At 37.6% G+C, this 26,645-nt stretch overlaps 2 long non-coding RNA genes across 2 annotated transcripts in view; one reads left to right on the top strand and one right to left on the bottom strand.

Annotated features, from left to right (window-relative positions):
* The window catches only part of LOC133251028 (uncharacterized), a 46,626-nt gene extending 34,879 nt beyond the window's left edge, over positions 1-11,747 (top strand). Inside the window, exon 4 of the long non-coding RNA XR_009737491.1 lies at positions 11,607-11,747. This is a non-coding gene — a long non-coding RNA (uncharacterized LOC133251028). The remainder of the gene's footprint in view (positions 1-11,606) is intronic.
* LOC133251029 (uncharacterized) overlaps positions 1-26,645 on the bottom strand; it is a 95,862-nt gene that overhangs the window by 31,255 nt on the left and 37,962 nt on the right. The gene's annotated exons all lie outside the window — the stretch shown is intronic.

Here is a 26,645-nt window from a genome sequence, read left to right as displayed (position 1 = left end):
TCTATGTTACACAACACAGTGACATGGCTGAAGTTTAAATTTGATCAAGTAAAACTGAAGTTTAAAGAAAATATAACAAGAAGAAATTAATTTTCTAAGTATTTTTTTCCAACCCCACGTGCATAGAAATTCCTAAGTGGTGTATTGAAGAAATACCTCAAGTGGCATAACTTTGTCCTACACAGAGATACAGGTACAGGCAAGTTTTAGATCAGTTCAGTTCAGTCACTTGTGTCTGACTGTGACTCCGTGGACTACAGCACGCCAGGCCTCCCTGTCCATCATCAACTTCCGGAGTTCACCTAAACTCATGTCATTGAGTCTGTGATGCCTTCCAACCATCTTATCCTCTGTTGTCCCATTCTCCTCCTGCCCTCAACTTTCCCAGTATCAGGGTCTTTTGAAATGAGTCAGCTCTTCGCATCATGTGGCCACAGTATTGGAGTTTTGGCTTCAAAATCAGTCCTTCTCATGAACACCTAGGAATGATCTCTTTTAGGATGGACTGATTGGATCTCTTTGCAGTCAAAGGGACTCTCAAGGGTCTTCGCCAACACCACAGTTCAAAAGCATTAATTCTTCGGTGCTCAGCTTTCTTTATAGTCAAATTCTCACATCCATACATGACTACTAGAAAAACCACAGCCTTGACTAGACAGTTGACAAGCCAGACATCTAGGATGTCTGGCTCTAGGTGAGTGATCACACCATCATGAGTATCTGGGTCATGAAGAACTTTTTTTGTACAGTTCTTCTGTGTATTCTTGCCACCTCTTCTTTTGTTGACAAAGAAATGTCTCTGCTTTTTAACATGTTATCTAGGTTGGTCATAACTTTCCTTCCAAGGAGTAAGCATCTTTAATTTCATGCCTACAATCACCATCTGCAGTAACTTTGAGGCAAAAAAAATTAAATAAAGTCAGCCACTGTTTCCCCATTTATTTGCCATAAAATGATGAGACCAGATGCCGTGATCTTAGTTTTCTGAATGCGTGAGCTTTAAGCCAACTTTTTCACTCTCCACTTTCACTTTCATCGAGAGGTTCTTTAGTCCTTCTTCACTTTCTGCCATAAGGGTGGTGTCATCTATATCTGAGGTTACTGATATTTCTTCTGGCAATCTTGATTCCAGCTTGTGCTTCATCCAGCCCAGCGTTTCTCATGATGTACTTTGCATATAAATTAAATAAGCAGAATGACAATATACAGCTTTGACATACTCCTTTTCCTATTTGGAACCAGTCTGTTGTTCTATGTCTAGTTCTAACTGTTGCTTCCTGACAAGCATATAGGTTTCTCAAGAGGCAGGTCAGGTGGTCTGGTATTCCTATTTCTTTCAGAATTTTCCACAGTTTATTATGATCCACATAGTTAAAGGCTTTGGCATAATCAATAAAGCAGAAATATACATTTTTCTGGAATACTCTTGCTTTTTCAACGATCCAGCAGAGGTTGGCAATTTGATCTCTGATTCCTCTGCCTTTTCTAAAAGCTTGAACATCTGGAAGTTCACGGTTCACGTATTGCTGAAGCCTGGCTTGGAGAATTTTGAGCATTACTTTGCTAGCATGTGAGATGAGTACAATTGTTCAGTATGAGCATTCTCTGGCATTGCCTTTCTTTGGGATTGGAATGAAACAGACCTTTTCCAGTCCCGTGGCCACTGCTGAATTTTCCAAATTTGCTGGCATATTGAGTGAGCACTTTTTCCAGCATCATCTTTTAGGATTTGGAATAGCTCAACTGGAATTCCATGACCTCCACTACCTTTGTTCGTAGTGACGCTTTTTAAGGCCCGCTTGACTTCACATTCTAGGATGTCTGGCTCTAGGTGAGTGATCACACCGTCATGAGTATCTGGGTCATGAAGATCTTTTTTTGTACAGTTCTTCTGTGTATTCTTGCCAACTCTTCTTAATATCTTCTGCTTCTGGTAGGTCCTTACAATATCTTTCCTTTATTGAGCCCATCTTTGCATGAAATGTTCCCTTGGTATCTCTAATTTTCTTGAAGAGACCTCTAGTCTTTCCCATTCAATTATTTTCCTTATATCTTTGCAGTGAAGAAGGCTTTCTTATCTCTCCTTGCTACTCTTTGGAACTCTGCATTCAAATGGGTATATTTTTTCCTTTTCTCCTTTGCTTTTCACTTCTCTTCCTTTCACAGCTATTTGTAAGTCCTTGTCAGACAGTCATTTTGCTTTTTTGCATTTCTTTTTCTTGGGGATGGTCTTGTTCCTGTACAATGTCATGAACCTCTGTCCTTAATTCATCAGGCACTCTATCACTCTCTCTCTGTTTTTTTTTTTTTTAATTTTATTTTATTTTTAAACTACAATATTGTATTAGTTTTGCCAAATATCGAAATGAATCCGCCACAGGTATACCTGTGTTCCCCATCCTGAGCCCTCCTCCCTCCTCCCTCCCCATACCCTCCCTCTGAGTCGTCCCAGTGCACCAGCCCCAAGTATCCAGTATCGTGCATTGAACCTGGACTGGCAACTCGTTTCATACATGATATTATACATGTTTCAATGCCATTCTCCCAAATCTTCCCACTCTCTCCCTCTCCCACAGAGTCCATAAGACTGATCTATATATCAGTGTCTCTTTTGCTGTCTCATACACAGGGTTATTGTTACTATCTTTCTAAATTCCATATATATGCGTTAGTATACTGTATTGGTGTTTTTCTTTCTGGCTTACTTCACTCTGTATAATAGGTTCCAGTTTCATCCACATCATTAGAACTGATTCAAATGTATTCTTTTTAATGGCTGAGTAATACTCCATTGTGTATATGTACCACAGCTTTCTTATCCATTCATCTGCTGATGGACATCTAGGTTGCTTCCATGTCCTGGCTATTATAAACAGTGCTGCAATGAACATTGGGGTACACGTGTCTCTTTCCCTTCTGGTTTCCTCAGTGTGTATGCCCAGCAGTGGGATTGCTGGATCATAAGGCAGTTCTATTTCCAGTTTTTTAAGGAATCTCCACACTGTTCTCCATAGTGGCTGTACTAGTTTGCATTCCCACCAACACTGTAAGAGAGTTCCCTTTTCTCCACATCCTCTCCAGCATTTATTGCTTGTAGACTTTTGGATCGCAGCCATTCTGACTGGCGTGAAATGGTACCTCATAGTGGTTTTGATTTGCATTTCTCTGATAATGAGTGATGTTGAGCATCTTTTCATGTGTTTGTTAGCCATCTGTATGTCTTCTTTGGAGAAATGTCTATTTAGTTCTTTGGCCCATTTTTTGATTGGGTCATTCATTTTTCTGGAGTTGAGCTGTAGGAGTTGCTTGTATATTTTTGAGATTAGTTGTTTGTCAGTTGCTTCATTTGCTATTATTTTCTCCCATTCTGAAGGCTGCCTTTTCACCTTGCTAATAGTTTCCTTTGTTGTGCAGAAGCTTTTAAGTTTAATTAGGTCCCATTTGTTTATTTTTGCTTTTATTTCCAATATTCTGGGAGGTGGGTCATAGAGGATCCTGCTGTGATGTATGTCAGAGAGTGTTTTGCCTATGTTCTCCTCTAGGAGTTTTATAGTTTCTGGTCTTACATTGAGATCTTTAATCCATTTTGAGTTTATTTTTGTGTATGGTGTTAGAAAGTGGTCTAGTTCCATTCTTTTACAAGTGGTTGACCAGTTTTCCCAGCACCACTTGTTAAAGAGATTGTCTTTAATCCATTGTATATTCTTGCCTCCTTTGTCAAAGATAAGGTGTCCATATGTGCGTGGATTTATCTCTGGGCTTTCTATTTTGTTCCATTGATCTATATTTCTGTCTTTGTGCCAGGACCATACTGTCTTGATGACTATGGCTTTGTAGTAGAGCCTGAAGTCAGGCAGGTTGATTCCTCCACTTCCATTCTTCTTTCTCAAGATTGCTTTGGCTATTCAAGGTTTTTTGTATTTCCATACAAATTGTGAAATTATTTGTTCTAGCTCTGTGAAGAATACCTTTGGTAGCTTGATATCAGATCTAGTCTCTTAAATCTTTTCTCACTTCTACTATATAATCATAAGGGATTTGATTTATGTCATACCTGAATGGTCTAGATTTTTCCACTTTCTTCAATTTAAGTCTGAATTTGGCAATAAGGAGTTCATGATCTGAGCCACAGCCAGCTCCCAGTCTTGTTTTTGCTAGTTGTATAGAGCTTCTCCATCTTTGACTGCAAAGAATATAATCAACCTGATTTTGGTACTGGCCATCTGGTGATGTCCTTGTGTAGAATCTCCTCTTGTGTTGTTTGAAGAGGGTATTTGCTATGACCAGTGCATTCTCTTGGCAAAACTCTATTAGCCTTTGCCCTGCTTCATTCTGTACTCCAAGGCCAAATCTGCCTGTTACTCCAGATGTTTGTTGATTTCCTACTTTTGCATTCCAGTCCCCTATAATGAAAAGGACATCTTTTTGGGGTGTTAGTTCTAGAAGGTCTTGTAGGTCTTCATAGAACCATTCAACTTCAGCTTCTTCAGCATTACTGGTTGGGGCATAGACTTGGATTACTGTGATATTGAATGGCTTGCCTTGGAAATTCATTCTGTCGTTTTTGAGATTGCATCCAAGTACTGCATTTTGGACTCTTTTGTTGATTATGATGGCAACTCCATTTCTTCTAAGGGATTCCTGCCCACAGTAGTAGATATAATGGTCATCTGAGTTAAATTCACCCATTCCAGTCCATTTTAGTTCGCTGATTCCTAGAATGTCAACGTTCAGTCTTGCCATCTCTTGTTTGACCACTTTCAATTTGACTTGATTTTTGGACCTAACGTTCCAGGTTCCTGTGCAATATTGCTCTTTATAGCATCGGACCTTACTTCTGTCAGCAGTCCCATCCACAACTGGTATTGGTTTTTCTTTGGCTCCATCCCTTCTTTCTTTCTGAACTTATTTCTCCACTGGTCTCCAGTAGCATTTTGGGCACCTACCGTCTGGTGAGTTCACCTTTCAGTGTCCTATCTTTTTGCCTTTTCATACTGCTCATGGGCTTCTCAAGGCAAGAATACTGAAGTGGTTTGCCATTCCCTTCTCTAGTGGACCACATTTTGTCAGTCTCCACCATGACCTGTCTGTCTTGGGTGACCCTACAAGGGCATGGCTTAGTTTTATTGAGTTAGACAAGGCTGTTGTCCATGTGATCAGATTGGCTAGTTGTCTGTGATTGTGGTTTCAGTCTGTCTGCCCTCTCATACCCTCTCTCAGCTTCTACAGTTTTACTGGGGTTTCTCTTAGCTTGGAGGTGGGGTATCTCTTCACATCTGCTCCAGCAAAGTGCAGCCATTGCTCCTTACCTTGGACATAGAATATCTCCTCTTGGCTGCCACTCCTGACCTTGGATGTGGGATATCTCCTCTCTGCCACTCGCCAGTCCAGTGCCGAGCAGCCACCAGTAAACCAAATAAGAATTACTGTCTATTTTCTTTAAATCAACTATTTTATGTACAAATAATAAAGATACAGAAAAGTGTATAGAACAAAGTGTGTAGTTTATTAAATTTTACACAGTGTACATGCGTACATAAACCACCACTAGGAAAAAACAAAAACCACCACTAGGAATAAGGAAATTGAATATGACGAGCACTGTAGATATTCAATACTGCTAATTATGACACACCTCAAAGGCAATAGTTATTCTAAATTCCACACAATAGATTCTTTGTTTTTTATTTCCATAAGTGGAATCATACTTTAGGTACTGCTTTTTTTCTTTCACTTAAGCATAAGTTTATGGGCTATAAAACTTCTACTGTAATGACCAATATATTTAGGTTTAAAGAATCTTACTATTTTCTATAAAACATTTGTTCTTTTTTTCCTTATTTTTGCCTTCTCATTGAGTGATCAATATTTTAAAACATCGTTATTCCTTTTAATTATTGTTAATTATTTTTATTTTAGGTACATTTAGTGACTTAACCCTAAATCTTAGTCATAAATGTAATTCAGGATCCCTGTACATTCGTAAAAATTATTTAGAATACCAAAGATCTTTTGATAAGGTGAGCTATATATTTTGATTTTTACCATATTACTAGTTAAAATTTAGACAGTTTTAAACAACAGAATACATAAACATGTATACATTCATCCTAAGGCCAAGAACGCTGTCACATGTCATGTCACCTTGGAAAAGTAATGCTCAAAATTCTCCAAGCCAGGCTTTAGCAATATGTGAACCGTGAACTTCCAGATGTTCAAGCTGGTTTTAGAAGAGGCAGAGGAACCAGAGATCAAATTGCTAACATCCACTGGATCATGGAAAAAGCAGGAGAGTTCCAGAAAAACATCTGTTTCTGCTTTATTGACTATGCCAAAGCCTTTGACTGTGTGGATCACAATAAACTGTGGAAAATTCTCAAAGAGATGGGAATACTAGACAACCTGACCTGCCTCTTGAGAAACCTATATGTAAGTTGGGAAGCAACAGTTAGAACTGGACATGGAACAACAGACTGGTTCCAAATAGGAAAAAGAGTACGTCAAGGCTATATATTGCCACCCTGCTTATTTAACTTATATGCAGAGTACATCTTAGAAACGCTGGGCTGGAAGAAGCACAAGCTGGAATCAAGATTGCTGGAAGAAATATCGGTAACCTCAGATATGCAGATGACACCACGCTTATGGCAGAAAGTGAAGAGGAACTAAAAAGCCTCTTGATGAAAGTGAAAGAGGAGAGTGAAAAAGTTGGCTTAAAGCTCAACATTCAGAAAACGAAGATCATGACATCTGGTCCCATCACTTCATGGGAAATAGATGGGGAAACAGTGGAAACAGTGTCAGACTTTCTTTTTCTGGGCTCCAAAATCACTACAGATGGTGACTGCAGCCATGAAATTAAAAGACGCTTACTCCTTGGAAGGAATGTTATGACCAACCTAGATAGCATAATCAAAAGCAGAGACATTACTATGCCAACAAAGGTCCATATAGTCAAGGGTATGGTTTTTCCAGTGTTCATGTATGGATGTGAGAGTTGGACTGTGAAGAAAGCTGAGCGTCAAAGAATTGATGCTTTTGAACTGTGGTGTTGGGGAAGACTCTTGAGAGTCCCTTGGACTGCAAGGAGATCCAACCAGTCCATCCTAAAGGAGATCAGTCCTGGGTGTTCATTGGAAGGTGCTGAAGGTGAAACTCCAATACTTTGGCCACCTCATGTGAAGAGTGGACTCATTGGAAAAGACCCTGATGCTAGGAGGGATTGGGGGCAGGAGGAGAAGGGGATGACAGAGAATGAGATGGCTGAATGGCATCACTGACTTGATGGACATGAGTTTGGGTGAACTCCAGGAGTTGGTGTTGGACAGGGAGGCCTGGCGTGCTGCGATTCATGGGGTTGCAAAGAGTCGGACACGACTGAACTGAAAAATGAGAGCAAAAAATCAAATTACATGCTAAGTGTTTGAAAATAATTGTCACTGCATGGACCTTGGAAAGGCTCTCCTTTGAGAACTGCTACTTAGAGATCCAGCATAATTACATATCTTCTACTTACAGTGGAGTTTCATCATGAAAAATCCTCCTACAATGAAAATATCATAAATGAAAATGCATTTCACCTAGTTTACCAAACACTAGAGTTTAGCCTATATGATTTAAATATGCTAAGAGCACTTACATTTAGCTTACAGTTGAGCAAAATCATCTAACAAAGCCTATATAGACAAAGCCTATATTTTCAAAAAAGTTTTAACTATCTCATGTAGTTTTTGGAATGCTGTACTGAAAGTGGAAAGCAGAATGGTTCTGTGGGTATAGGATAGCTGTAAGTGACTTTGTTGTTTATCTTCGTGATTGCATAGCCACTTGCCTCATCTCACAAGTCTAATTTCTTCAGTGTATTCTGGAAATTGTATATGAAAGAATGGTAGAGGTTTCAGATGCTGAAATTTTCCATTGGAGAGAGATGATTTTCTCCTCCACTAAAAATATAGAAGTGTGATGTTGTGATGTTCAGTGGAGTCTGAGAGGAGATCACCTCAATCTAGCAAGAACTGAATTAAATAAAGCTGGTTTCAGTTTTAATGACTCAATTTATTTTTGATTCACACTAGATTGAATTCACCTAGATTGTTTTATACACAATCCCAGAAGACTTTAGCAACCATTCTTGTCCTTCAGAAGATTTTAGATCATCTACCTAGCTTCTTGCTTTATGAAATTTTGAAATTTGTCTCTGTGAAGAAAGGAAGTGTTCAGTGCACTGTGCAGCCAGAGGTGGAGAAGCTTTATACAGTCAGCAAAAACAAGAGCGGGACCTGACTGTAGCTCAGATCATGAACTCCTTATTGCCAAATTCAGACTTAAATTGAAGAAAGTAGGGAAAACCACTAGACCATTCAGGTATGACCTAAATAAAATCACTTACAATTATACAGTGAAACTGAGAAATAGATTTAAGGGACTAGATCTGATAGGCAGAGTGCCTGAAGAGCTATGGATGGAAGTTCATGACATTGCACAGGAGACAGGGATCAAGACCATCCCCAAGAAAAAGAAACACAAAAAGCAAAATGCATTCTGAGGAGGCCTTACAAATAGCTATGAAAAGAAGAGAAGGGAAAAGCAAAGGAGAAAAATAAAGATATACCCATTTGAGTGCAGAGTTCCAAAGAATAGCAAGGAAAGATAAGAAAGCCTTCTTCGGGGATCAGTGCAAAGAAATAGAGGAAAATAATCTAATGGGAAAGACTTGAATCTCTTTAAGAAAATTAGAGATACCAAGGGAACATTTCATACAAAGATGGGCTCAATTAAGGAGAGAAATGGTATGGACCTAACAGAAGCAGAAGATATTAAGAAGAGGTGGCAAGAATACACAGAAGAACTATCAAAAAGATCTTCATGACTCAGATAATCATGATGGTGTGATCACTCACCTAGAGCCAGACATCCTAGAATGTGAAGTCAAGTGGGCCTTAGCAAGCATCACTGCAAAGTTAGGGGAGGTGATGGAATTCAGTTGAGCTATTTCAAATCCTAAAAGATGATGCTGTGAAAGTGCTGCACTCAATATACCAGCATATTTGGAAAACTCAGCAGTGGCCACGGGACTGAAAAAGGTCCGTTTTCACTCCAATCCCCAAAAAAGGCAATGCCAGAGAATGCTCAAACTACTGCACAATTGCATTCATCTCACATGCTAGTAAAGTAATGCTCAAAATTCTCCAAGCCAGGCTTCAACAATACATGAACTCTGAACCTCCAGATGTTCAAGCCAGTTTTAGAAAAGGCAGAGGAACCAGAGATCAAAATGCCAACATCCGCTGGATTATCCAAAAAGCAAGAGAGTTCCAGAAAAACATCTATTTCTACTTTCTTGACTTTGCCAAAGCCTTTGACTGTGTGGATCACAATAAACCATGGAAAATTCTGAAAGAGATAGGAATACCAGACCACCTGACCTACCTCTTCAGAAATCTACATGCAGATCCAGAAGCAACAGTTAGAATTGTACATGGAACAACAGACTGTTTCCAAATAGGAAAAGGAGTACATCAAGGTTGTATATCGTCACCCTGCTTATTTAATTTATATGCAGAGTACATCATGAGAAATGCTGGGCTGGATGAAGCACAAGGTGGAATCAAGATTGCTGGGAGAAATATCAATAACCTAAAATATGCAGATGACACACATGTATGCCTTTGGTGGATTCATTTTGATATTTGGCAAAACTAATACAATTATGTAAAGTTTAAAAATAAAATAAAATTTAAAAGTAAAAAAAAAAAAGAATAAAAATAAAAAAGAAAGAAAGTGAAGAAGAACTGAAGAGCCTCTTGATGAAAGTGAATGAGGAGGATGAAATAGCTGGCTTAAAGCTCAACATTCAGAAAACTAAGATCATGGCATCTGGTCCCATCACTGCATGGCAAATAGACAGGGAAACAGTAGAACCAGTGGCAGACTTTATTTATTTGTTTATTTATTTTGAGTCCAAAATCACTGCAGATGGTAACTGCAGCCATGAAATTAAATGACACTTACTCCTTGGAAAAAACTTTATGACCAACCTAGATAGCATATTAAAAAGCAGAGACATAACTTTGCCAATAAAGGTCCGTCTAGTCAAGGCTATGGTTTTTCCAGTGGTCATGTATGGATGTGAGAGTTGGACTGAGAAATCTGAGTGCTGAAGAATTGATGCTTTTGAACTGTGGTGTTGGAGAAGACTCTTGGGAGTCCCTTGTACTGCAGGGAGTTCCAAACTCTCCATCCTAAAGGAAATCAGTTCTGAATATTCATTGGAAGGACTGATGCTGAAGGTGAAACTCCAATACTTTGCCCACCTGATTCGACAAACTGACTGAATGGAAAAGACCCTGATGCTGGGAAAGATTGACAGCAGGAGGAGAAGGGGCCAACAGAAGATGAGATGGTTTGATGGCATCACTGACTTGATGGACATGAGTTTGAGTACACTCCCGGAGTTGGTGATGGACAGGGAGGTCTGGCTTGCTGCAGTCCATTGTGTCACAAAAAGTCGGACACGACTGAGCAACTGAACTGAAGTGAACTGAGAGAGGTAGGTAGGTTACATGTTTGAGGACCCTCTCACTTTCAATTTGGTCACTCCAGCCCCATGCAGCTATTAAAATCTTCTATTATTTGCCTTTTCCTTGTCTAGTATTCTGTCCTCAGACCTCTGTCTGTGACAACCATTAGTAAATGTCTCTAGTAGAAGAGAACACTTGTTCCACAGCCTACTTCTAAGTGTTCCTCAACTCTCTGAAATTTCAGTCATTTTAGTCCTTATTGTTTCAAGTTTTTAAGATCTTGAGTTGTTTATAAGAATTACAGGTGTTGCATTGATTACATTCTACCAATAGAAGCCACCAATACCTCTTCAAAGTTTGATTCTGTTCATTCTCTATCTTTTCCTCCGTTTCCAAGACTCCAATAAAAGATATTTCTGAATTTCTCACTGTGTGCCCTGCATGTACTGTACCTTCTTCTCTTGTGTTTTCTTTCTCCTCTTCTCTCTGATTTTTAGTCTGGTTTATGTGATATACTGATAAATTTTAATTCACCTCTCTTCTTTGTTTATTTAGTGTTAAATTTTAGCATGTATTGTTTTTATTTCAGTTGTTATTATTAGAAATTGAGAGGAAGGGGTAAAGCATCTGGCTTATGATTCTTTCCCTCCTTTTACTGGGGTAATACCTCTGAAAAAGGAAAAAAGAAGCAGGTAAGGTAATATATTTTAACCTTGTAAACTAGGTCTGTAGGTAAAATGACTAATGGTATTTAGTAGATAGAAGTGACTTTCTCTCTAAAATGCCCTACCTAGCTCTCTTCAGCTAAGAATAATCTGTGCCAAATGGAATCCAAAAAATGAAAAATGGCACCCTGGAGGATGACACATAAGTTATATAACTCTCTGGGGGTTCTAAATGAAAGTAGTCTGATTTGATATGCTCTCTATTGTGTGGTGGCGCCTATGAACAGTATTTAGAGGCACCATGAAATGGAGGCTCATGTCTGATAAAGGAATAAAGGATCTGTGAAAGTCATTATTGATGTTCCAGAATCTTCTTTATCTTTTTTTTTTCTTTCTTTCTTTTTTTTTGGCTGTCTGGCAGAAGATCTTGCTTCCCAGGCCAGTAATTGAATCTGTGCCCCTTCAGTGGATATGAAGTCTTAACCACTGGACCACCAAGTCTCTCTTATGCTTTTTGATGGTATCCTTGGCATCATTTAATAAAGCTTGATACTGGGTAAGATTGCTGATTCACATGATTCCTAATTAATAATCTGATTCTGTGTATTATAGTTCTAGGTTTCTATTTGCTAATTTTTGGTGAAATTACCTAATTCATCATATATTTCATGGTCATATTAATCATAATAATTTTAAAGCAATATTTACATCATCTAACAGGTGTTTTCTATTATTTGTACTCTTTGAATTTTGGTAAGCTTTTTATCCCTGGCATGTGTGGTACTTGAGGTTCTATGGTAGACGTTATTTATAAAAAAGTTGAAGAGGCTGTGGATGACGTTATATTCTAAATTTGCTTCCAAAAAGAAGTTTTAGTAGGACCGATGACCTTGTTCCATTCAGAGATTGAGTTGACTTCTGGCGAAGGCTAAGTTTTAGCGTTTGTGAATACTGAGGTTTGCCCTTATCCCATAGCATGGCCTTACATGAGTCTCAACAGAAAGTCTAGGGCTTTTCTGAGGTCATTTCTCCTTGAAATCATGCTATAGTTTTTAGCCCATAACAATGTGATACTGCCATAAGATTTGTTTTGTTTTTTAGCCTTGATCTTTTTATTCAGCTCATGTGGAAAATTAATAAATTCCTTGAGGGAAAAATCAATAGAAATGATGGCCTTGCCTCAGTGCATTTCCCTCTTTCGAGGACCTTGCCCTCACGAGTTTTGAGTTGATTGTTTCCTGATGTCCCTAAAGAATAGATATTAAAAGTATAGTTTGTATTAATAGTTGTTCCAAGATGGATAATTTTTCTGTTACTGACCATTCAGTCATAGCTACAAATAGTAGTCTAGATGGTTTCTTTTGAATAAGGGTTGAGTCTCTGTGTGTTAAGACAGTTTACTTAACACAAGAAATGGAGGTTAAAAAGTTTTGTCTTTCTACATATTAGAAAAAATATTAGTTGCAGTCTTTTCATAATTTAGCATACTTTCCTTGTGGTTGAACAGTAAAATTGCCTTTGAAAACATTTTTACTACACTTTTTAACTTGCAGTATAATTGCTTTACAATGTTGTATTAGTTTCTGCTGTACAACAAAGTGAATCAGCTATATGTATACATATACCCCTTCCCTATTGCATCTCCCTCCCACCCCACCCCCCTATCCCACCCTCTCAGTCATCAAGAGCACAGAGCGAAGCTCCCTGTGCTATACAGGGAGTTCCCACTAGCTATCTGTCTAGCTAGGTAGTGAATGTATGTCAGTGCTAGTTTTTCAAACTTGTTCCTCCCTCCACTTCCCCACCATGTCCACATGTCCATTCTCTATGTCTGCATCTCTATTCCTGCCCTGCAAATAGGTTCATCGGTACCATTTTTCTAAATTTCATATACATTTGTTTGTTTCTTTCTGGCTTCCTTCACTCTGTATGACAGACTTTCGGTCCATCCACATTCCTATAAAATGACACAATTTCATTCCTTTTTATGCTTAAGTAATATTCCACTGTGTATATGTTATATGTACCACATCTTCTTTTTCCATTCATCTGTCAATTTAGGTTTCTCCCTGGCTTTTGTAAATAGGGCTGCAATGAGCATTGGGGTGCATGTATCTTTGTGAATTATGATTTTCTCAGGGTATATGCCCAGTAGTCAAAGATGTTTAAGGACTATCAGGGAGACCCCTTGTACTCTGGAGTTGCCATATAGAATATATCAAGCTGGAGTAGAATGTGAGGTAGAGTTGAGGCTAGGATGTTGATGTGAAGTTGATGTGAATTTGTACAGTTATTGACTATTCTTCCAAGTAGTTAGGATTTTATTCCACATGAAATGAAGAGTAATATGAGTCATACAGGGGCTTCCCTGGTAGCTCAGATGGTAAAGCATCTGCCTGCAATGCTGGAGACCTGGGTTCAATCCCTGGGTTGGGAAGATCCTCTGAAGAAGGAAATGGCACCCCACTCTAGTACTCTTGCCTGGAAAATTCCATGGATGGGAGGAGCCTAGTAGGTTACAGTCCATGGGATTGCAAAGAGTTGGACATGACTGAGCAACTTTACTTCTTCACTTCTATGAGTCATATAACTTATATTGAGATCACAAACCAAAATCATATTATAGTTTAGAAAATAAAAATTAAGAAAGGGTGGTATTACAATTAACAGAATTATTGAAGAAACCAATGAAAGAGTGGAGGTGAGTGAAATTTGACACAGACCTGAGCAAAAGCAGCATCATTAGGAACAGAAAAGATGAAATGGGTTTACATGATATTTCAGGACAATAGGCATTTGCACTCGATTATGTATTGAATTTGGAAAGGAAAGATGACTAAGACACTAACATTAAACTATTTAATAAGATCTTTTAATTTGTATGTTTTTAGAAATTCATCTATATCGAAGAAGGTTGTGGTCAATGCTACCATTGTGAGATCTCTTAGCCTTTCTGAAACTACAGAATCACTCTTAAATAAGACTGAATTCCTTATATGAAGTTAGAGAAGGGGTGGTAGTTCTTTTGTAGAAGAAACATACTTAAATAAAAGACCAAGGGTCTTTGTACTGGTAGCACAGGAGATGCAGAGATGCACGACCAGCACAGTGAAAACCTGAAGTGCTTGGTGAGTGAACCCTGATGAAAGCTGTTCATCACCTCTCTCACTGCTTAGTGATTCAGACCCAGATACAAAGCCAGCTAGCACTGGGGATTTATCAGCTTACAATTATGGCCAAAGAAAAAGACAGATATAGACTAAGAAAAGAGAAGTGATAAAAGCTATGCACTTTCAGCTGAATTCACTATGATGTCTATTTAATGTGCTAATCCTGACAAAGCAGTTAAGATATCAAACTTGACCTGAGGTATTAGAGTGGCACTGTTTAATTGCTTCATGTTTTATGGAGAAATACAATAATTGCTCAGGAGTTCTAAAAACTTAACAGTTTATGGGCAAGTACTTAAAAATATTTTTGTTAGCGTTAAAAGTAATATGCTGCTATTCGAGAAAATTTAGAAAATACCAAAATAAAGGAAAAGAAAGAAATTATACATGATCTTGATTATGTTATTAGAGATAATAACATAACATTTTGTATATAATTTTCCAAATATTTTCTAAAATTATCCAAAGAGGCTTAGATTTATTTAGCATTAAAAACATAATCTCTGGTACAATATTCAATTTTTTATAAATTGAGAGAATAGTTATTTATTTAGTCATTAACATGAATGTGACATAAATGTGTATAATTAAAAATACCTTCTTTTTTCTACCTTAAGTAAAAAAAAAATGCATCCTTCTAATTTAAAAACATAACAAAAGTGTTGCTCTTTGAAATTTGGAGGCATACATTCCTTACTCTAAGGGGAAAAATCTACTGAAACTTGTTAATATATTGTTAACTCTATACTGAATTTAAAGGAACTGTTTTCCTCATAAAAAATACAGCAATCATTTCAGTGATCTATAATCTCAATAGTCCAGGTATAAATTAGAAAATTTTATAAAACTAATGAGTAGATAGGGTTTAAAATGATAAACAGTGCAAGCTGCGCTTTGACATGAATTCATGGCAAACCACTAGATGTTACAGAATTAAAAAAAAATTTTTTTTGTACCTCTATAGCTGCATTAAACACTAAGAGGAGATTCCTTGGGTGATTGGCAAAAGCTACACAATCAGAAGCCACATTGCTTAGAAGAGGAGCACTCTTCCTGGAGTCATTTCCATACTGTCCCACAATCACAAGACATCTCTACAATTCACAGATCACTGATAGGTCATCTCATATATAAAGGCAAATAGACAATCAAGATTCATGTAAAATTTGAATAATGCTATCAGCATAGCTCAGCAAGAAGGAGAACTCAAACCCAAAGACAGCAATTTAACAGACCAGGAAAAACATAATTAAAACAAATAAAAATTATTTTTTCAGATACTAAGTGTTTCAGCATTCAGAATATGGAATCTACAAAAATGTGATTTTTGAACTACAATCTCAGTCAGTTGGCTGAATAATAAAATGACCACAGATAAAGATAGAATTTGTAAATTAAAAGATTAAAAGCATCTCAGAATATAACTGAAAAAACAAAAGGAAAGATAAACAAGAAATTCTGATCTTTCAATTTTCACATAGCAATGATCAAGAGGGAAATAACTGATTGGCAAGTGAAAAATGCATACAAAATAGTAGAAAATCCAGACCTAAACTAAATTTTATTCTCATACTGAAAAAATAATTTGTTCAACAGATAAGGACTACAACCAGATACATGTGATGAAATATTAGCATTTGTTGATTAAAAAATCATAAATGGTTCTAGACAAGGAAAAATAAACAGAAAATAAATGAGAATTCATGTCATACTTTCATTTGCTTAAAAAAGGTACACCATACTAAAATTTGTAAAGGTGAAAGGAAAATAATTTTTATCTTAGAATTATTTGTAGAATTATACACTCATAAATAACAGTGAAATATTTGCATTCATTTACATTTGCAAAGTCTCAGAAATTTTATTACCCATAAATTCAACTGAAATGAATTACAGAAGTATACAATTTAGCAAAATATAAGCAAACAAAACTGTGGAACCTAAGAAACAATAACAAGCTACAAAACCAGTAAATCCTTGATTGTAACTGTTTATACAATTTATTTAAATATTTAAAATGTATTTAAATATATTTAAATGTATTCTACAATGTATTTTAAAAGTGTGTGTGTGCATAATAAAACAACAGAATCAAAATAATACTGGTAATACTGGTTGAGATCAGCATGCGAGGAAATATAACTATAAAACTGTAGCTGGTAGGACATTGGTACTGGGCAGGACATAAACATTCCGACCATAATACTTGTCCTAAGTAACAATAATTTGAAAATGTTTCCATTATCTTCACTGTGAAATGATTAAACCCACAACTTTGACCCTTTACCCTTTCTTTTCTCAAATTCAATATAGGTTTACCTGCTAAAATGTGAATATTTACTGAAGCTGTAGACACTAATAAATATTTTAGCCAATAAAATGAAAGAGAAATCCATAGAGTAAAATAAGTTTTTATTAGTAAATAAATTCTCCAAGATCACGATTTTACTAGAAACACAATGTCTATTTTAGGTATGTCACAACTCAAGATAAGCTATGGGTTGTCATAATATGACCTGATTTTTAAAAATCATGTATTTTTCCTTTGTTCTGCTATATTTTTGCTTTGGAAAATAAAACCAGATTTTATAGTTTAAAAGGAATATATATTTTAATGCATATTTTTAAAAATTTCTGATTTTAGCCAATTCTAAGAAGTAAGGTTCCAATCACTAAAACCCAGTGAAGAGTTGAAGAATAGATCCGTGTAATTATGCTTGTTGCTGTTGTTCAGTCACTAAATTGAGTCTGACTGTTTGTGACCCCATGGACTGCAGCATGCAAGACTTCCCTGTCTTTCACTATCTCCTAGAGTCTGCTCAAACTCATGTCCATTAAGTTGGTGCTGTCACCCAACCATCTCATCCTCTGTCGTCCCCTTCTCTTCCTGCCTTCAATCTTTCCCAGCATCAGGGTCTTTTCCAATGAGTTGGCTTTTCTCATCAGGTGGCCAAAATATTGGAGCTTCAGCTTCAGCATCAGTCCTTCCAATGAATATTCAGGGTTGATCTCCTTTAGGATTGACTGGTTTGATCTCCTTGCTGTCCAAAAAACTTTCAAGAGGCTTCTCTAGCACCATAATGTGAAAGCATTAATTCTTTGGTGCTCAGCCTTCTTTATGGTCCAACTCTCACATCCATACATGACTACTGGAAAAAACATTGCTCTAACTGTACAGACCTTTGTTGGCAGTGATGTCTTTGCTTTTTAATATGATGTCGAGATGGGTCATAGCTTTTCCTCCAAGGGGCAAGTGTCGTTTAATTTTGTGGCTGCAGTTATTGTCCACAGTGATTTGGAGTCCAAGAAAATGCAATCACTGTTTCCATTGTTTCCCCATCTATTTGCCATGAAGTGATGGGACTGGATGCCACGATCTTAGTTTTTTGAATGTTGAGTTTTAAGCCAGTTTTTTCACTCTCCTCTTTCACCTTCATCAAAAGGCTGTTTAGTTCCTCTTCTCTTTCTGCCATTAGAGTGGTGTCATCTGCATACCAGGTTGTTGATGTTTGTCCCAGCAATCTTGATTCCAGCTTGTGAGTCAACCAGCCCAACATTTCGAATGATGTACTCTGCATATAAGTTAAATAAACAAGGTAACAATATACAGCCTTGACGTACTCCTTCCCAATTTTGAACCAGTCCATCATTCAATGTCCATTTCTAACTGTTGCTTCTTGACTTGCATACAAGTTTCTCAGGAGACAGGCAAGGTGGTCTTATATTCCCATCTCTTTAAGAATTTTCCATAGTGTGTTGTGATCCACATAGTCAGAGCCTTTAGCATAGTCAATTAAGCAGAATTAGATGTTTTTCTGAATTCCCCTGCTTTTTCTGTGATCCAGTGAATGTTGGCAATTAATGGTAGCTTTAATGTGATGACTAACACAAGTCAAGGTTCTGTTTATTTTCTAAGTCCTCATAATGTCTTATGTACTTAGGTGGTTTATTAAGGCATTATAGCAGTAAACAAACAGAACAACTATTATCCATCTCAAGGACATGGTGTACAGGTATGAGTCACCATGTAAATGGATTAGAAATTGTACCTATCCAAGCAGTTGTTGAATTCCTATTTTTCTTGCACACTCACCTGTAACCTCCATGAGAGCAGGAAACAAGTCTTACTTTGCTTTCTACTATCTTCCTAGTGCCTGACACTGATGGGCTAGGCTTTCAGTATTTACTGAATTAATGAATAAAGTATAGCTGAATTAGTGAAGTGAATTTTAGTTTAAAATTGTAAAATTATTTGGTGATCATTAAGATGACAAATATTAATATTCTGGCCAAACCCCAGTATGCTATATCCCTCACATTTTCCTTTATTTCCACGAGTATTTAACACATTGTATATTTATCTGTTTATAGTCTGTTTTCCCATTCAGAGTTATGATTGTTAGGGACAGCCTTATGAAGATAAATGTTATGAAACCAGAGACTTTTCCTTTCTACTCTGTACTGCATCCATGCCACTACATTCTGACATGAAAAAAATATTGTGGATGAATACATGAGGAGTTGGAGATAGCATCAGCCACAGTATGACGAGTATTAATACCTCTGACATGTATAAATATTTCTTCATCTCTAGGTCATTTGTTTATTAATGAAAAGCTTACAGCTAGATATAATTGAAAAGGATAATTAATTGTTCCATGTCAATAGGTAGATAGATAGGCTGATTGCATATTCATTCATTTAACTGAGACTTTGGCAATAAAATAACAAATATTTTGGACATGGCTCCTGATGTCCTACAAGTGGTTTGTTAAACATTTATGTTTCAGAATCAGGTTTTTTAGAAATTGGCACCATTGAATAAATCAAAATATTTAAGCTGCCAAATAAATTAACCAAGCGGATTCATAGTTTAATATTTTTCTCTCTGGAACAAAAGAACATTTTGACTACAGTTTGAATTTGGACCAACTAGATACTGAAGAGTAATATGATAAAAATAAATCGTATTTCATTTCCCTTATTCATTTTACTGCATGTAAAGCTGCAACTGATCAGTTATGGTTCAGACCACTCAGTGATGGGTTTTGCTGTCAATATGTTCCTGAGAAATGATATATATGCACAAATATACAATTTCTTTAGGAAATAGATCCATCATGTAGGCTACCATAAACTGGACTGTGTGGGTTTTTTCTTTTTGCATTTTTTCCTGATATCAAAGAGACATAAATAAAATTTTTAGCTATTAATAAAATTGTAAGTATATAAAAACTTGATATTGTCTCCATTTTGACAACGGATTTCTTTTGAACCAACTAAATACCTCTAATATGATAAGAATGAATGATACTTACTTTTTCTTCCATTTATGCAACCTCATATAGAACCAACATTTTACCAAAAGCAGTGCCACTTAAGCAGTATTATATAAAGACTTGAAAGTATAGTTTTAAAAGATTTTTCTTTAATGATTTTAAGAAATGGACCAAGGCACATGAAAGTAAAACACCTGTAAATCACTGTGAAAGAAACAAAATAAACAAAATGAAAAAGGTATTTGAGGACTGGATGTTACAACTTAAGAGAATGCTGGGGAAGACATTTCCTTTTTCGCTAGAATTTGACTAGCACCCCAATTTGAGGACAAAGCATCAAGTAGCTTCTTCTCTAGAGAGAAATGAATGCAATTGGGTGCCAGGCTGGCACTGCTGCCATCCTGCCCAGCATCGCTCTTTACTGTCTATGGGTGCCATCTGTATAACAGATGAGGGAGTAGGAAAGGAGAGACATATAGGTTATCAGTCATTAGAGTTGGATTTGGAGATTCTATAGCTTTGTGCTTTTTCATGTTCTCCAAGGTAAAATGGGTGCTCCCCACTCCAGGAAATTATACAGAGTTCAGTCACGGCACTGGTTTTTTATTATGCATTTATACATTTACTTCTGCATAGAATTTCTGAGCAGCTCTCCATGCCTACTGGAGAAGAATGGAAGAGTCAGTCAAAATTGGCAGGTGAAGAGAAAATATCAGTGGAAATGCCTATATTCCTACATTCAACATGACATAACAAATCAGTTTCCTCCAAGTTACATGGTCACCAAAAAGGTGGCTGGGCTTGTGCCATACCTAAGTGAATGGAGCTTTAACAGGAACATCACAGCAGCAAAAGTTGTAAGCTGTACCAACTAGCTTATGAGCTGAAAGTTACTGGAAGTGCCAAGCAGAAGCCAGAAGAAAATCTTGCACACCACCTAGGTAGGGACCCACAGAGCACACATCTGCAAACTTTATCTCAAGGAGCAAAAGTTAAAGGGGGATGTTGAAGAGCTTGCAGGTCTCCTACATCAAAGATTTGTAGGGTGAAACGTCCCCCGACCAGGCCCTTAACTGAATCACACATGTGCCCAAATAGTAAAATTTTGGATACTGGTCTCACAAAAGACAACAGAACCACTCAGTTTAACCAGGTGAGGAGCTACAGAAGCAGCTACTTAAATCAGAGACTTGCTTATTCCTCTTCCCTCCATGGTGACTGAAAGCACCAGAGGAGGGAGGAAAGAAAGAGGTTGAGAGCAGAAATCCTGCACTGCTTTTCCCAGCCAAGGTTTAAGCTTGATATGCGAGACATGAAATGATGCAGTTGGAGTTTTTCATTAGACTAGATAAGACTTTTTAATAAGACTGATTTAATAAGACTAATAAGACTGATCTGATCTCCATAGTATCTTCCTGTTTTAAGGGATGAGAAAGAAAGAAGTTGGGGACAGTAATAGGAGAAAAATAAAATGAAGCCTTTCCACTGTTGTATTCCCACTGATCCAAAACTATCTCTGTGTCTATCAATAAATCACCGTAATATCTTTCTAAGTCTAGGCTGCTGCTGCTGCTGCTGCTGCTGCTAAGTCACTTCAGTCGTGTCCAACTCTGTGTGACCCCATAGATGGCAGCCACCAGGCTCCCCCATCCCTGGGATTCTCCAGGCAAGAACACTGGAGGGGGTTGCCATTTCCTTCTCCAATGCAGGAAAGTGAAAAGTGAAAGTGAAGTTGCTCAGTCGTGTCTGACCCTCAGTGACCCTATGAACTGCAGCCCACCAGGCTCCTCCATCCATGGGATTTTCCAGGCAAGAGTACTGGAGTTGGGTGCCATTGCCTTCTCCGAAGTCTAGGCAGACCTGAGTTATTCATGCATTCAATCAGGAAACACAATTACAAACTATGATCCCAAAACAAAAACCTACTTTATTTCAAATATATTCCCCTCACCCCCAATATGTACTTCTCATCTCTCTACTTCAAGATCAAGTTTTAATCCATTTATCTACCTCATGATGCTTTTTTTTTTTTCCTGCTCCCTCCCACATTGATCTGATTTTACCTGGAACTCTTATAGTTCTCAGCGTTTATTTAAATTATTCAAAACTAGAAAGTCAGTGTTACTCAGCTATTGCATAAATATGTGAACTGTCTCTTCACATGATACAGTAAACTCTTGGACAGTTGGACTCTATCATGTATTTCTTCTCTATTTCCTTTTTATCAATAGCACCAAAAATGCAACAGACACTGATCTAATGCTTTATATTTTTAGCACTTTGGTGCCCATTTTAAGAAGACAGGAAGGCTCAGGAATTTTTTCTACTCATCTAAAAGTCTTTGTTCTTTACATTTCAGTGCTATGTTATCTACACATAAAAGTGTAAAGTTTTATTTTATTTTGTACCATCTTCTTTAAAAAATGCCTGTTTGCCATACAATACTTTCTGCCACATATTTAGATATTTTTTAATATATTTATCATTATCTGTCTGACATACCATGGTTAATCTTATTAAAAAATTTCTGTATCACTTGGCATTAGTATTTCATAAAAGTATGTAGTCCAGTATGATTTGTTTGTTAATCCAGTCCGAAAAACTCTTTATATGAAGGATTTAAATGTGTTATTATTATATGTTTTTCCCTCTTCCTTCTATAAATTAATTATTTTTAATATTAGCTTTTATCCCTGTTTTATGTTTACACACTCCATTTTCTTTTCTAGAAACTTGAAAAGTTTATGACTTAGGTATATACTCAGGAAGAATAGGATATGGGTTTGATAATGAATTTTTATGCATGGACACGGAAAGAATTCCCTGAAAAAGAAATGTATAAAGGAACAATGATATATAAAAATTAGGTTGTGCTATGATTATACCCAATGAGTCTTATTTCTTCCATGTGTTGGATACATGCATGTGTATGCACATATAATGCTTATAATTGCTAACACTTATGTAATACACTTTCTGAGGTCACTTGCTAGTTATTTAGGAACTGATTTTAGACCATTTAGCTCCCAGGCATGTGCTTTAATCTAAGCTCTATTTATAAATATTTCTGGAAGTCTAATGCCTTATACAGAAAATGGCTTTCCTGAATTTCAAGGGAAAGTGTTATTTACTGGAGCATCAAATCAGACTGAAATAAACCTGGCAAGGATATTATTCCTCAAAATGTCTGTCTATTTTACCTCATCTAGATGCCAAACACACTTGATTCTGTTAATACATGGAGTCTACCCAGTCTTAGAAATAACATAGAAATTTCTAAAAAAAACATTCTTTAATTCCAGACTTTTGTAAAAATATGGTTTTAATTATTTAATGTTGTGCTCAATTCACACCCAGTACATGATAGCTTAAAACAATACATTACTATTTCTCAGAATTCTTACTGGTTCTTCTGCAGATTTTTCCTGGGCTCATTCATAGAACTGCATTTGGCTAAAGTGTGGGCTGTGCTGTGTTGGACAGTAAGATGGTATCACTCACATATCTGGCAGATGTACCTGGCAAGCTGTCAGAAAGGGCTCTTTCTTTTCTTTCACATGGTCTAATCTCCTAGTAGGCTAGTTTGACTTCTTTTCATGGTAGTCTCAGCACATCATCTCAACACAGAAAAAGCAGAGCACTGCAAATCTTCTTAAGATCTAGCATTCAGTTCAGTTCAGTCGTTCAGTCATGTCCAACTCTTTGTGACCCCATGGACTGCAGCACGCCAGCCTTCCCTGTCCTTCACCAAATCCCAGAGCTTGCTCAAATTCATGTCCATTAAGTCAGTGATGCCATCCAACCGTCTCATTCTCTCTTGCCCCCTTCTCCTCCTGCCTTCAATCTTTCCCAGCATCAGGGTCCTTTCCAATGAGTCAGTACCTTGCATCAGGTGGCCAAAATATTAGAGTTTCAGCTTCAGCATCAGTCCTTCCAATGAATATTCAGGACTGATTTCTTTCAGGATGGACTGGTTGGATCTCGTTGCAGTCCAAGGGACTTTCAAGAGTCTTCTCCAACACCACAATTCAAAAGCATCAATTCTTCACACTCAGCTTTCCTTATAGTCCAACTCTTACATCCATACATGACTACTAGAAAAACCATAGCTTTGGCTAGATGGACCTATGTTGGCAAAGTAATGTCTGCTTTTTAATATGCTGTCTAGGTTGGTCAGAGCTTTTCTAACAAGGAGCAAGTGTCTTTTAATTTCATGGCTGCAGTCACCATCTGCAGTGATTTTGGTGTCCAAAAAAATAGTGTCTCACTATTTCCATTGTTTCCCCATCTAATGGCCATGAAGCGTTGGGCCTGGATGCCATGAACTTAGTTTTCTGAATGTTGAGGTTTAAGCAAACTTTTTCACTCTCCTCTTCACTTTCATCAAGAAGCTTTTTAGTTCCTCTTCACTTTCTGCCATAAGGGTGGTGTCATCGGTATATCTGAGGTCATTGATATTTCTCCCAGAAATCTTGATTCCAGCTTGTGCTTCATCAAGCCTGGCATTTCACATGATGTACTCTGCATATAAGTTAAGTAAGCAGAGTGTAAATATACAGCCTTGATGCACTCCTTTTCCTCTTTGGAACCAGTCTGTTGTTCCATGTCCAATCCTAACTGGTGCTTCTTAACCTGCAAACAGATTTCTCAGGAGGCAGGTCAGGTGGTGCTCAACTGTGAAGTCAAGCGGGCCATAAGAAGCATCACTATGAATAAAGCTAGTGGAGGTGATGGAATTCCAGTTGAGCTATTTCAAATCCTAAAAGATGATGCTGTGAACATGTTGCACTCAATATGCCAGCAAATTTGGAAAACTCAGCAGTGGCCACAAGACTGGAAAAGTCAGTTTTCATTCCAATCCCAAAGAAATGCAATGCCAAAGTATGCTCAAACTACTGCATAATTGCACTCATCTCACATACTAATAAAGTAATGCTCAAAATTCTCCAAGCCAGGCTTCAGTAATATGTGAACCATGAACTAACTTCCAGATGTTCAAGCTGGATTTAGAAAAGGCAGAGGAACCAGCAATCAAATTGCCAAAATCTGCTGGACCATCGAAAAATCAACAGAGTTCCAAAAAACATCTATTTCTGCTTTATTGACTATGCCAAAGCCTTTGACTCTGTGGGTCACAATAAACTGTGGAAAATTCTTAAAGAGATTGGAATACCAGACCACCTGACCTGCCTCCTGAGAAATCTGTATGCAGGTCAGAAAGCAACAGTTAGAACTGGCCATGGAACAACAGACTGGTTCCAAATAGAAAAAGTACATCAGGCTGTATATTGTCACCCTGCTTATTTAACTTATATTCAGAGTACATCATGAGAAATGCTGGGCTGGATGAAGCACGAGCTGGAATCAAGATTTCTAGGAGAAATATCAATTACCTTAGATATGCAGATGACACCACCCTTATGGCAGAAAGCGAAGAGGAACTAAAAATTCTCTTGATGAAAGTGAAGAGGAGAGTGAAAAAGTTGGCTTAAACCTCAACATTCAGAAAACTAAGATCATGGCATCCGGTCCCATCACTTCATAGCAAATGAATGGGGAAATAGTGGAAAGAGTGGCTGACTTTATTTTGGGGGGCTCCAAAAATCACTGCAGATGGTGACTGCAGCCATGAAATTAAAAGATGCTCCTTGGAAGAAAAGCTCTGACCAACCTAGACAGCATACTGAAAAGCAGAGACATTACTTTGCCAATAAAGATCTGTCTAGTCAAGGCTATGGTTTTTCCAGTAGTCATGTATGGATGTGAGAGTTGGACACTAAAGAAAGCTGAGTGCCAAAGAATTGATGCTTTTGAACTATGGTATTGGAGTCTCTTGAGAGCTCCTTGGGCTGCATAGAGATCCAACAATCTATCCTAAAGGAGATCAGTCCTGGGTGTTCACTGGAAGGACTGATGTTGGAGCTGATACTCCAGTACTTTGGCCACCTGATGCGCAGAGCTGACTCATTTGAAAAGACCCTGATGCTGGGAAAGATTGAGGGCAGAAGGAGAAGGGGCAACAGAGGATGGGATGATTGGAATGCATCACTGACTTAATGGACATGAGTTTGGTTAAACTCCAGGAGTTGGTGATGGACAGGGAGGCCTGGCGTGCTACACATCATGGCGTAGCAAAGAGTCAGACACAACTGAACGACTGAACTGAACTGAACTGACTTCACATTCCAGGATGTCTGGCTCTAGTTGATTGATCACACCATCATCGTTATCTGCATCATGAAGATCCTTTTAGTATAGTTTTTCTGTGTATTTTGCCACCTCTTCTTAGACCTAGCATTGTAAATATTATTCCTCACTTCTGCTTCAATCTGTCAGACAAATACCAACCTAGATTCCAATGGTGGTAAAACAGACAGCCTTTCTAATGGGATATGCAAAAATCACATAGCATAGTGATGCGTACTAAACTGGGAAATATGTGTGACACATATGTTGGAATCACTTTAGATGACAAAAATTAGTTGAAACAGCAAACATGGACAAACTTTTAATCAAGACTGAAAGAGCTACAAAAGAGAATATTAATTTCCAGTTGTTTCTCTCTATCAGACTGATAAAAATCTCTTGACACAGTATGATAAGGAAAACATCTTTCTGATAATGATGAGGGTTATATTTCTCTTCTTGCACTGTCTGGGTTCTGCTTATTCTCTGATACAGAAATAAGTTCAGTAGGCAACCTTTATTCAATCCTGAGTAAATACAATATATATCAAATATAAATCTGTAAATGATTTACATTTAATCCTTATAATAACCCAAACAGATAGGTGTTATGACAATGGCACCCCACTCCAGTACTGTTGCCCGGAAAACCCCATGGATGGAGGAGCCTGGTAGGCTGCAGTCCATGGAGTCGCTAAGAGTCAGACATGACTGAGCGACTTCACTTTCACTTTCCACTTTCATGCATTGGAGAAGGAAATGGCAACCCGCTCCAGTGTTCTTGCCTGGAGAATCCCATGGATGGAGAAGCCTGGTGGGCTGCCA

Source organism: Bos javanicus, chromosome 7 (assembly GCF_032452875.1).
Source record: "Bos javanicus breed banteng chromosome 7, ARS-OSU_banteng_1.0, whole genome shotgun sequence".
Lineage (NCBI taxonomy): Eukaryota > Metazoa > Chordata > Mammalia > Artiodactyla > Bovidae > Bos > Bos javanicus.
The sequence above is the reverse complement of the archived record's forward strand: the minus strand, read 5'-3'. Positions and strand labels throughout refer to the sequence as shown.